Source organism: Sminthopsis crassicaudata, chromosome 2 (genome assembly GCF_048593235.1).
Source record: "Sminthopsis crassicaudata isolate SCR6 chromosome 2, ASM4859323v1, whole genome shotgun sequence".
Classification (NCBI taxonomy): Eukaryota; Metazoa; Chordata; class Mammalia; order Dasyuromorphia; family Dasyuridae; genus Sminthopsis; species Sminthopsis crassicaudata.
In genome coordinates this window covers 570,623,398-570,637,268 of record NC_133618.1, presented here as the reverse complement: position 1 = coordinate 570,637,268, position 13,871 = coordinate 570,623,398, and the positions used below count along the sequence as shown (strand labels likewise).

Below are 13,871 nucleotides of genomic sequence, written 5' to 3'. Positions count from 1 at the left end.
ATTTTTGAACACCATCAATTATTTAAAGATTTTTTTTGATACAATGGACTCATATCTTTCATGAAGTGGATTCTAAGCCAGCAGAAGTAAGTTAAAAATTTAACCTTGAAAATCCTTTAAATTGCTGAATATAGAGTATCTTTAAGTAGTTGTATATACAATGGGAATAAGGCCTCCATCAAAAGAAGAGTCTATATCAAAGAACTGACTGACCTATAATGGTTATATAATCTCTATATTTTAGGGTTTGTTTATGGTTTTTTTGTTGTTGTTGTTTTTTACTATACCCAGTAAAAACTCCTCCTAAAGAAACAGATGAAACTAGGGCTTCTTAAATAGAAGAAAAAAAAAATAGACAATGTTTTAGTAGGCAAGAAAAGTGACAATTAGGTGAAAAATACTTTTCTAAGACCTTTACACATAAGTGTGATTATATTTGAGGGTGATCACATCATCATAGAACTCTTTCTTCTTCCTGACTTGACATGAGAAAAGAGCAAAGTTATGGTTCCTTAAAGCTTTCACCTACTGATCTTTAGCCTCTCCCTCATGAACTGCACTGAAGACATCTAATCCCTCTTCCAAGAGGCAACTCTTCAAAGATCTGAAGAAAATTGTCTCCACCTTCTTTCCTTTTTTTTAAATTGCCATTGTTGCCTTCCAGACTCCTTTTCCCTTTCAAAAACACCTTATAACAAAAACAAAAGGCTGTTTCTCCACTGGAAGCCACCCCAGATGTATAAGGGAAGCCCTACCTAATAAGTAGTGTTTATGTGTATGTTTTAAAACAGACAAAAAGAGACAGAGACAGAGACAGAGAGACAGAGAGAGGAGTATTCCAATATAATTGACTTTTTTCCTGGATTCTCTACATTATTCATTAAACTTTTTAAAAGGTACTACAGTTTGATCTCAATGGGCAACAAGGACTAAAAATAGTCTCAGATACAGATGATACAAGATTTTTTAAGTGGCTGTTTTTGGCTATACCACTACCACTCTCACTGAAAATATTACTATCTAAAATTTTGGTCAGAGAGGAATGTGATTCAACAGACCATGATTAAGTGATAAAGTAGATAGAGTCTAGACTTAGAACCAAAGGAATTTGGTTCAAATTATTTTCATGACCTTGAACTTAGCTTCTCTGGGCCTCAGTTTCCTCATCTGTAATTGAAAGGAGTTGGACTAAAATCCACCTTAGGCATTCTTAAACCATTCTGTGTTAAAGACTATCAAATGAAGCTTTTGAACTCCTCCCAAAAAATGTTCTCAATTTCAAAAAATAAAATACATAGGAATACAAGAAAATCAATCATATTAAAATAAAGATGTAATTTTTCTATCCAATTCATGTACCATCTGAAACCTATCCATGGATCCTGAGACTATATTCCCTGATTAAAAACTTCCAAACTAACCAGATGGAACCAAAGGTTCCTTTCAGCTCTAACTCTGTGATCCTCACAACAAGGAAACTTTTTAGTGCTAATAAACAGGAGTACAAGGAATTCACCTCATTTTGAGCCTAGGGTCAACAATAAGATATTTTCTTATATGAATAGATATGAACAGAAGAAAACTCTTGCTCTGCTTCTTTGCTGAATTCTTTTAAAACAGAACAATTGGGATTACAATTATATTAAGAATAGACTTTATGGTTTTCAAAGCACTTTCCACATATATTATTTTGATGTAGATAGTGCAAGTATATTTTTCCCATTTTGCAGGTAATAATAATAATAAGAAGGAACAGTTCCCATTTATAGAATGTTCTCAGGTTTGCAACATACTTTACGATAAGATCATAGATTTAATCTTGGAAACAACCTTAAAGGCCATCTAGGCAAACATTCTTCTTTTGCAAATTAGGAAAATGAGGCAAAGTTAAAGTGATTTCTCCAAGCTCACTAAGCCAAGAAGTATTTCAAGCAACTTTTAAACCAGATATTCCTAATTCCACTTCCAATTCCCTCTCTACTACACTATGTTCTTTTCATATACTGTCTCATTTGTTTCTTGAGATGACTTAATGAGGCAGGTGCTGTTATTATCTCCATTTTGCAGATGAGGATATTGAGACCAAAAGGTTAAATGATTTGTCCAGCATACTGAGCACCTGAGGTAAGGTCCCTATCAGCCTATTTTCTCGATCCACTGAACCATGCTATCTCTACTACATTTGTCACATTTATTGATTGACAAAACTTTGAGATGGGTGCTATTCCAAATTCAGACTTGCTATATATTCTGCCCTGACACTGAGGGTCAGAGAAGTTAAGTGTCTTGCCCAGATGATAGTGCTGGGGAATAGATTGAAGAATTGTACTTTCACTCTGCACCAGATAAGTTACATACACTTTGGATCTTCTAGGTGAGAAGTGATTCTGTGTGCTATTTTGTTATTTCTAAAAGGATTTGGGAGGCAGGAGATAATAGGAAAAGGGAGATATATTATCTTCTCCATCCCCAATATACACAAGTACTAAATTGGCCTGCATTCATTTATGTTAATATGATACCCTGAAACCCAGGAGTATCTGGGGGGAAAGCTTAAAGGAAAATAATTGGACTTTGTTTTCCAGATTTAAAAAAAAAGAAGTCATGGATCTTCATGGTCAAGTTCTAAAAACATAAATCTACATTCTCTTTGTCTGAAATTAAAGTTAAATGAAATCCCCCCAAATCATTTTTAATTCTGACTAAACTGTATTCAACTACCTCTGTTGATCTAAGATGAACTACCATCTGCTCCATGATTTTGCACTTATATGAAATTTGGTCTGTGTTCTCAGAATATTTATTTTAACAGGGAATATTGGAAGTTTAAAGTCATTGGGGCAATTTAGTCTACTTAAAAGAAAGCTAAAGAGTGGTAATGACTATCTTCCAATATTTGCAGGGTCACCACAAGGTTATTAGGGCGTGCAGACCAGGTGTTCTGTATCTCTACCTAAGACAGAAATGGGCTTAAATTGCAGTAACAGAGCTTCAGGTTATTAAACGAAAAGGAGAACTCCTTTATATGAAGGATGATTAAACAGGACAAGGCTACTGAGGAAGGTCATGAACTCTCCATCTCTGGAAATGTTTAATAATAGAAGAGATATTATAGATGGCTTAAGTGGCAGTAGAAAAACTAGACTAAAATATCTCAGCAATCTCTTTCAGCAGGTGGATTTTATCATTTAATGTGATTCAGAGCTGAGGTCTATAGGCCACAAGTCCGACTTACTTTTGGTCCAAGTCACTGAGAGCCACAGTGATTGAATTAGCTCCTGTCTGTTTGGATATGGGTTAGGGTAATAAACTAATGTTTATTTCTCAATAGATAATTAGTTAAAGGCCATTAAAAAGATCACTAAAGAAAAATAGCAAACTATTATCAACCATATGAAAAAATGTTCTAAATCAATAATAATAAGGGAAATACAAATTATAAATGAAATTTCATCTCACACCAAGGAAACTGGCAAACATTAGGAAAAAATATAAATACCCACTGTTTAGAGGAATTGTAGAAATATGAATTATTGGTGAAGCTCTGGATTACTACAACCCTTCTGTTATAATGCAATTTGGAATTATGCAAAGAAAGTGACTAAAAATATCCATAACCCTTGATCCCCAAATCCCACTGCTAAGTACCTAACCCAAGAAGATCCAGGGCAAAAAAAGAGGGTCCTGGATACACCATTCTGTTTGTAGCAGCACTTTGTAAAAAATCAGAAACAAATTAGATGCCTTTTGATTGAAGAATGGCTATGGTGGTTTTGCTGTGCTAAAAAAAAATATGAAGGATGCAGAGAAACATGGAAAGACATAATAAACTAATGTGAAGCAAAATAAGAAGAAACCAGAAAAATATATACTGTGATAGGTACAACAATATAAATGGAAAGAATAATAACAAAATCAAAATGTAATGTTGTGAAAATATAATGATTCATCTTAACCCTAAAGAATATAAGAAATGCACCTCTTTCCCCACCTCAGTTCATGAGAAAAATTGAGAAAATGCATCTCCTCCCTTCCCCTTAAATAGATAGAGAACAATGTATGATAATGCATATACTATCACATCTGACTAATGTGTTGCAGGATTTTGCTTACAGATTTTTTCTTTTTTTCTCATAATTTTTTTTTTTTTTTTTTTTTTTTTTTTGGTTAGGAACAGCTAAGTGGCTCAGTAGATAGAGTACCAGCCCTGAAGTCAGGAGGACCTGAGTTCAAATCTGACCTCAGACACTTAATACTTCCTAGCTGTGACCCCTGGCAAGTCACTTAACCCCAAATGCCTCAACAAAAAAAAAAAAAAAATTTGTTAAAAGGGATGATTTTTCTTTGAGAGGTTGGATTAACATATTTTTATAGATAATAGTGGTGTAAAAATAAAATACAATAATAAAATTAATATTTTAAGAAAATAAAATAAGCTTTCATGTACACTATATATATATAAAGTATCATAAATTATCTTTAAATACATTTTATTTACAACTTTTGTTTTATGCCATCTATAGTTCCCAATGTCCTCTAAATATTTTAGTTTTTTCTTTATTTCTTTAGGAACCATTTCATAATTATATTTATACACTGTTTTGGTGGGCTGATTCCAAGATGTTTTATGCCTTTTAAAGTTATTTTAAGTGAGACTACAAATTTTTAGTATTCCATTCTAGGTTTTGAAATTGCTATATAGAAATGCTGTTGATTTTTTGTTATTTTATTTTGTAAGCTGCTGCTTTGCTGAGGCCAGTTAGTGTTTTAATTAATTTCTTTGGGAATTCTCTAAGATTTTCTGAGTAAGCCATGTCATCAGCAAATGTAGTTTGTTTCATCTCCTCATTACCTATCTTTATGCCTTTATATTTTTTCTTTTGCCTTATTGTGCATTTCTAGTTTTACATTAAATATTAACACAAATGAGTATTTTAGCTTTAATCATATATATATATATATATGTTTATATTTCTGAGTAAATGTGTGTGTTTCTAGTATTACATTATTACCTTATATTATGCAATTTATTATAATTAATTAATTTAATTTATTATAATTAATTAATAATTTATTATAATTAATTAATTGTTATTATATTATAATTAATTATGTATTATATTACAGTATTACATCATTGTGCATTTCTAGTATTACATTAAATATTATTAACACAAATGAGTATTTTAGCTTTAATCATATATATATGTTTATATTTCTGAGTAAATGTATGTGTGTGTGTGTGTGTAAAATTTCTAGTGTTTTCTCAAAGGGTATGATTCAGGCTTTTTGTTAGAGAAAGATACTTTTTATAGCTCCATGAATTCTTAAATTTTATATAAATACAAATACATTTATTTTCACAAGAATTTCCTTTATCCATCCTATTGCTCTATAAGACTTTATTCCACAGTCAATGCTTTATGTTAGTGCTGGTTTTTTATCATCCCCTAGACCCTATCTCAACAGCTGTACTAGTGACAGTCTCTTCTCATTTTGTCACCCCAAAATTCAGAGGTAAGAAGTAACAACATCACCAAGGCCAGGCGGTAAAATGACAGCCCTCATTCACTTGCCAGAGGGAAGAGAAGACTTGTGAGCAGCTAATTTTTGTTTTTAATATCGTCAAGCTCACTTGGTACAAACAGAGAAATGGACGGTTGACTTTCCTCACTCTTACTCCTTTAAAAAACAGATCATGGCACGTCAATAAGGACTGGGAAAGGATTGATGTCTTTGGATAGAAGGAAAGAATTTTAGTCTTCAGTCTGCTAAGAAGAGAATACAAATGATTATGATAAGAATATGGCTTATCTAAAGTTTGTGTCTCGGCCAGTGTATCTAGCAGTGTAGCTTGTATAAAGTGGCATTTAGTTTTTAAAAGTATATTAGTCTTTGACCAATAATCTTATCTCTCTTCTCTTCTTCTTTAAGTCCATTGTTGACATGGCTGTCAGATTAATTTTCCTTATCTATAAGTCTGGTCACGTCCCTTCTCTGCTCAAAATTCCCTATTGCCTAATGAACAATGTTCAAATTCCACAACCTGACATTCAAGGCTCTCTATCATCTATCACCTTTATTTTCAGTCTTTGTTTCATCTACTTACTCCCGTCTAATACAAACACATGGATTTATTTAGTGGGAAGGGAAACTAGAAACCATAACGCAATCATCTATTTTTATGAATGAGGAAACAACTCATGCTTTTCTGCCCCCATCTTCTATATCTGGAATTCTATCCATTCTCTTTCTCTGCTTGCTGAATTCCTATCCATCCCAGCTTTTTCTGGGGATTAAATGTGATGACTCTGCATTTTTAAACCTTAAGAATGCTATATCAAAGAGTGCAATATAAGAGTTCTATAGAAATTAGTATCATTTATTCCCACCATCCCCCAATACCTTAACATAGTACTCTGATCATAAGAGATGCTTGACATTTTTTAAGTGATATTTTGTTGTTGAATCACAACATGAGATATTCTTACAGGATGTAAAAAAAGAAACTAGTTTTCAAAAAGGATATCAGAAATTTCCTTGTGGAAAGACCTAGATTGTCCAATTAATAAACTAGAGATTAAAGACATGTAAACCCACATCGTCTGTAAAACTGAAGCAACATTTCCCACAATTTCCTACCACCTCTTGCTCACAGACTAATCCAAGGAAATGCTGTAATCATCTTAAGAAAACTAATTCTTTTCTTGTTTCAAACAGAACTCTAGGAGAGAATGTGGAAAAAGCCAAGATGGCTCCTCTCCTTCCTGGAGCTAAGGATAGGGAAGGGAGAGAAAGAACAGAGGAAGATATGAATGTGTATTTAACAACTTATTGCCTTGGTGTGACTCAATGGACTGCTCTCTGAAAAACTAAAAAGCTCCTAAGGAGATACCAATTACCAATCTCTTTCAAGTGACTTAACAAGTTTTGAATACTGTTAACTGCATAATTTCTGATAAGTCAACTATAGGTTCTCTGTGCTTGTGGTCAAGAACAATGCTTACAAATGGTTTTATATGATGTGCTTCCCAGCTCCCTTTAGTTTGGTTAGGGAAATACATTTCAAAAAATTATAGTCAGTAGGAAAAGTGACCAAGGAGATGAAAGCAACTGAGTTATCCTCAGGTAACACAAAGGCTTTACCAGAATTTAGGATAGTGCCTAGTATAAAGTAAGTAGCAGGGAACCAATGAAGGGTGTGTTTGGGAAGGGAAAGATAATGAGTTCTGTTTTAGAAATGTTGAACTTGAGATGGCCACAGGACATTCAGTTTGACTCTATTAGGCAGTTGAAATGTGTAAACTATAAAGATATTTGAGTGTGTTTTTTAAATGATGTGATGCTTTAGGAAATTTAATCTGACAGCAGGTATAGGAGAAATATTACAGGTTCAAATCCCATAGAATCAACTACAAACATCTTGCACAGGCTAACTGCCTGTCTTTTTACTATGCAAATTACTATTTGGATTCAGTTTCAATCAAACTCTAAAAACTATTTGGCATTGACAAAGAAGATTACTATTCTGGTTTGCCCTCATAACTTCAATTTTGAGAGTCAACTAAAACCTAAAGTATAATTAATCTCTATTGTGTGTAACAAAATTAACTTCCTTTGAAAATAATACATTTCAATTTATTTTTTTTCCTGTTAGTGCCATTCCTAAGGCATAAGGGAAGGAGCAGGATAGCCACTCTGGCAAGAGTATATTGGAGCTAGGTAATATAGGCTCAGAGAGCCATTGGTTAAATTTTCACTGTGAAAATTTATATATCAGAAATTAGCAAATGCCCCAAATCAGGGTTTAATTTATTGTTTTGTTTATTATCTACAGTGATAATATTGTTCAGTCATTTCAGTCATGTCCAATTCTTTATGACCCAATTTGGGATTTTCTTGGCAAAGATACCAGAGTGGTTTGCCATTTCTTTCTCCAGCTTATTTTACAAATGAGGAAACTAAAGCAAACTAGGTTGTGATTTGCCCAGGGTTAGAAAACTAGTAAGTGTCCTGAAGCTAGATTTAAACTCAAGTCTTCCTAATTCCAGAACCAACACTCTCTCAACTGTGCCACTTAGCTAACCCAAGAAAATATTAATAATGCAGACTAAATTTTAAATGTGTCCTCCTGGAGAGCCAGTTGTTAAACATTTACCATCACACTACTGCATCACGGCTCCAGAGAAAAATATTAAAAGATCATTCATTCACTATCATGCGGAAGAGAAAGAGGACTTAGATGATTCTTCTTCATTTGATCTACCTAGAATAGTCTCTAAATAGCTCTATTTGAAACAACTTTGGATGGATGGCAGTAGAGACATTAATTCTTACTAAAGAATGGCACATAGTTATTACCAAGAAATCAGATATAAGAAACAGAAGGGATTGTCCTTTCACTTCAATATATATATTCAATAAATGATACTAAAAGCTTTGTCTAAGATAACACTAAAAAACCAGATGACAATCCAACATAATCCATTATCCTGAGGTTTTAAAGAAATTACAAATCTGGTATTATGTTTAAAAATAATTCAGATGATACTGTTTTTAATCCATTATTCAACAGAAAGATCCACATTTTATTATGGTAATTTAATAATTAAATTACTTTGGAAATAGCAAAAGGGCAGTCTAATTTTTTTTTTGTTTACTATCTTAGACCCTAATAGAATTTCATGTTTTTCTTTTCCCAGCTGTTAAGATTATAATTAACAATGTTTCTTTGCTCTTATTATACAAAACCAAATAATTAATCAAACAGATTATGCTGTCTGCTGGTTAAATAAAGGGAACTCTTAAAGTTGGTTATTTTGTATCAAAAGAAGAAGAAAATATCATAATTCCATTCATGGATTTACTATCATCCTATATTCCTCTGTTCAGTACCTCTCTTATCTGATCTCTTACTCTGGGTTTGTGGCAGGGAAGAAACAGTGGACATAACTAACCATCCTCTTTTATTAGCCATGTTAATTTTCTCCTATATTCCTATAACTAATCCAGAATTAATTACATTAAAATGTTTCTCCTACCAGAAGGCCATAAAGAAATGAAATAGCCAATTGTCAAAACAACTTAGGGGTTCATATCTTTCCTTTTCACCACATTTATAATCAAACTGAAATTCACTAGGTAACATCCTCAAATGTCCAGAATCATGCTGTTGTTGTTTTTTTTCCAATTTCCTACCTGCTAGATGAATTATATTAGGGTTCCTTAGAATTTATTAAAGTAAATAGGAGAAAGTAGGAAAATGAAAATAATAAAATGAGAAACATTGATATAAAAAAACTTTGTGATAAAGATATCAATTTGTACATTGGTTTCACAAACTTTTTACCATGCATTGTAAAATATTCTATTCACAGTACTTTATATTCACAAATGAGATGCAGCAATTTTTGAAGTATTAAAAGCTTAAAAATCAGGTTTTAACCATTGGCATAAACAAATAAAGCATGGGTGTTACACATTTTGAGAGCTACTTTCTGCAATAATACACCATTCCAGGAGTTAAATGATTTCTTGCCTGCCCAGGTACTAAACTAGACTAATGACTAAAAGTCTTTAAAGAAGGGAGAATAGAGAACAGAGAAGAGAGAAGAGGAAAACCTCTATCTCTATTACCGCCTGGATACTCAACTTTCAATCAGCTTTTAGGAAGTTCCTGTTCTATGAAAAGCACTATCTTGAGTGATGGGGAAAGGGTACTGCAAAGATAAATAAGAATATATCTCTTCCCAAAAAGCTTACAGCTTAGTAAGGGAAAGAAGACATATACACAAATTGTGATAGGAATGAACATCAGTACATAAGACAGGCAGAAATTTCTATGGGAGTAGAAGAGAGAAAAAAAACAACACTCCACCTACAAAAAAGAGAATTAGGTCCAGCAAAAGTCACAAAATTCTTCTGAGAAAGAAAATGAGTTTGGTTTGTTTTTTTTTTTTTCCCTCCATGAGTACATTAAGCTATGTGAATAATAAAATACTTACTTTAATCTGTTGTCCAAATGTTTCATGTGCAGAAAACCTGGCACTGGTTTTGTCCATGACAAAATTCTTCCATTTATTCCTGAACACATATTTCTGGTAAAAAGTACATCTGCTTACATGCTAATTCCAGCAGTAATTTTTCCAATACGAAGATAAAGTGATCTGTCAGTCAAATATAATTATTATGTTAGTAGAGATATAATTCTCCAAGATTCAGAATGAATGCTCAATTAATTTAAAATTAGAATCAAGAGGTTACAAACAAACAAAAACAAAACAAAACAGGTTGTTTGAATTGTTTATGCATTCACATATGCATATTATTCCATCCACTAGGAGGCAGTGTGATGTACTGGGGGAGAAAAGAGACAGGATCAAAGAGATATATATTCTAGTCTCAGCACTGCCAATAACTTGTCCAATTTCCCTTCAATTGATGTGGGGTAATTCACTCCCCATTTCCAGGCCATAGTTCTTAAGTTCTTTGGCACTATATGTAATTAATTAATAAACACCGGCCAATGACCATGAGTTTGGGGGTTATTTTGCTGATCCAGATAAATGACTTCATCCATGTAGGGAATTTTTCATAAAAGAAATCCTTTCCCTGATGCAGGTCAACAATTGATCTCTAACTATACATCTTAAGTGAGTTGTCTGGGCTACTAAGAGCTAAAGAAACTCGCCTTTCCCCATATGGCTGATATGTGTCAGAGATAGGTTTTAAACGAATTTCTTTCTCACTTGAAGGGTAGTTCTCTCTCATGATATCATACTACATCTAAATATAAATTTGGAGGATTACAGTTGTTGTTTGCTTTTTTATTTAACCTATGTGCTTCCTTCACATAAATACAGATATTTAAAATGATTTATAGAACAAAATTTCACTTATTAATAGTTCATTTACATATATGTATACATATATATGTATATACATGTGTACACATATTTGGAGGAGGAAAGAGAAAAGTTCTTTACATTTAAAAGAGAGTTTGATTTCTTTCATATTCAGGGCAAAGAAGTAAGGTTAAGGTTTTTAATTCATTGCATAGTATATAGAATGATTAGAACTGATAGTGACCATCCCATTTTGAGGCTATCTACTAAAGTTAAGCATGACTTTAGAAGGTTTATTAGATTGGTTGCTTGAAAAATCTGTGCTACTCCCTAATAGTATATTTGAACATGTAAATTAAGTTGTCATTAAACAAATATTTATCAAGCTTATACTATTTGCAATGCATTGTGCTAAGCACTGAGAGAAATAGAAAAATTAAACAAAATAGAGTCCTTACCCTCCTACATTTTAATATATGTGCTGCAGAAGGGAACACAACCCTCCTACATTTTAAACAATATTTTATTTGTTCCAAATTATTTTAAGTATATTTTTTCTGCAGACATATACATTTAATATTCATCCTCTATAATTTTTTTAAGTCTCAGTTGGTAAGCATAAACATTGATGGCTTTAAAAATTCTTAATACTTTGGTATTAAATAAGGAAAGAAATGAAGGCAAATACATAAAAGATAGAGAAAACTAAATCTTTTTCTTATTTTTGAAAGAAGTGTTTCTATACTAATCTCTTGTAAATTTTTAAAATTCCATTTCCACTCTTGACTAACCTATTATTTCATTCCTCTGACACTTTTCCTTTCCTCTTCAGCAAGTAATACTGATTGCTACCTAGAATTTGTAGTAGAACCTAAAAAAAAACAAAAAACAAAAAAAAAAAAAAAAAAACGTTCTAGGATATTGACAGGTTGGGAAAGCATATTGTTCTATTTTAAAAACTTTTCTTCAGAGCTTTAAAACAAGTTGATGCAAACAGACCTTGAATTTGATCATATTTTACTGAAGTTTCCTCCACAAAACAAATGTTCCAAACTTCTTTAAGAATTTATGCTGCCTCTGTCCCGGGACATCCAAGAGTCTGTTGCCTTTAGCGGTCTCAGTCACATTTATACTCCTCATCCCAACCCCAAAACCCACACAAGCACACACACACACAGTTAAAACACCGAAACAGGTGAAAGCAATAAGGCTCTCCTTGAGACCCAGGGATATTTTGGCCACAGGCTCGGGAAGCTGCTGGGAGCTGTCCATGGTGGAAAGGCAATAGACCCCGCCCTCCTATGAAGCTTCAGTGCCCCGGGGGTGAGGTGGGGTCTATGATATCTTTAGGGACTTATTGGAACCCCAGACTCTAGAGTTCTTTAGAATATGAAATGGAAGGGAGAGGGATGAAAGTTATGTAAAATGAGTCTTTGTGAATGAGAGAGAGGCATTATTCTAGTGCAGGGGGTACACAAAGCTGGGAGAGAGTGGAAAGGAAAGCAGAATACAAGAATGTCCTCTCATATTTTCCTTCCCTCTATTTTCCTTCCCTTTTGGAAGCCTAGAAAGAGTCTACAGAATAAAGAAGTGGGGGGGAGGTCTCACCTGTAGCCCAAATGCAAGGGATGTAGGCTGAACAGTAGTTTCGCAGCTGGATCCAAGTCTCTGAAGCAGATTTTGGTCTGTGAAGTTTCAGACAGCAGCAGCTCTCACCCTGCCTCAGATCTGATATGCTAGGAAAAGGTTCTAAATCTTGATCTTCCAGGGCCAACAGGTGCATATTTTCCGAGCCAAAGTGCTCAAATGTGACAGCTTGAAGCCCCTTGGATCTCCCATAGGGCTGGGGGGAAAGCAAAAAGGGGTAGGGGAATTTCTGTCCAGCACCTTTCCGGAGAGTGGGAGGATGTGGAGTTTGAGCTGCGGTCTACGCCCACAAACTTTCTCCAGAAGTCCAGCTCGCTGTAAACCTCAGAGGATTCAGAGCACAGAAAGAATGTGGCCTTGGAGCCAGAGCAACAACTCCGGTCCCAGCAGTCAAAGAGTAGCGGGAATCTCTCCGGTAAGGAAGGTCTGTAAACACCATGAACCCTATGAGACTGAGGAGATGGATCCAGGCTCTGGAATTTCTTTCTCAACCTATAATCCCAACACAACAGGTCACCACTGTTCCTTCTTCTACTTACAAGACAATATGAAAAGACAGAGAAATCTCTATTTTATCCCAATACCCACCCAGAATTTTATCAAATTGTGGTCAAAGGCAGACTGATTTCCTCAAAGGAAGCAGGATAAATTTCCTAAACAGGAATTTTTCTGTCTCTATCCACCCTTGTGCTAAACCCAAGAAAAAAGTTCAAGTTACCCACTACAAGCTACAAGCTAACTCCCATTTGATCTCAAAAGTTATTCTGCCTGGTCTTTGGGTCAAATCTGACAATTCTACCTGGGGAGGGATGCAAGGATAAACATCCAAAGACTAGTCAAAAAAAATAAAGATTCTCACTTCCCTGGTTTATGATCAGAGAACCAGCAGAAGGCCAAGTTTCAAGGCCCAGTGCCATTCCACTGGCTAATTATAAACGGAAAATTGTTCCAATTCCAGTGCCAGGCAGTCAGGTGTTGCCTAGGCATCAATGTGCAAGATAACCTAGTAGCCTGAGTGTTGGAGGAACTGAGAGGAAAATGGGAGCAGGGGAGAGGAGAGTAAATGAATAAGGGATGGGATTAGGTACCAGACAGAGAAAGAGAGGAGGAACTGGAGAGGGAAAGCAGAAATACACACCTGTTGTTTCCCGAATGGCTAAATGTATCTGCAAAACTCCGAAGCGTCAAGGTGAAGTAGAAAACGGTTGAAGTAAGGATGTCCCCTGTCCTCATGGCAAAAGCTAATCTGGACAAATTTTACAGAGCACACACACTGACTCTGCTTTCGAAGGTGGGGGGGAAAATCATCTTTGGGAAATCCAAACAGATTCTGCAAGATGCTCCTGGTCATCTGGGTGACCATTTCTGCATTTGTGGGAG

General features: G+C 34.3%; 1 protein-coding gene across 4 annotated transcripts in view; it reads right to left on the bottom strand.

Moving 5' to 3' along the window:
* The window catches only part of CEMIP (cell migration inducing hyaluronidase 1), a 230,515-nt gene that overhangs the window by 215,505 nt on the left and 1,139 nt on the right, over window positions 1-13,871 (bottom strand). Inside the window, exons 2-5 of one of the 4 annotated variants that reach the window (XM_074295247.1) lie at window positions 13,630-13,856; window positions 12,453-12,983; window positions 11,636-11,715; window positions 10,005-10,166 (exon numbers count right to left, since the gene is read on the bottom strand). The exons of 2 other annotated variants lie outside the window; for them this stretch is intronic. The gene's annotated coding sequence lies outside the window, so the exon portion shown is untranslated. The remainder of the gene's footprint in view (window positions 1-10,004; window positions 10,167-11,635; window positions 11,716-12,452; window positions 12,984-13,629; window positions 13,857-13,871) is intronic. One more of the 4 variants, XM_074295246.1, reaches the window with a different exon arrangement.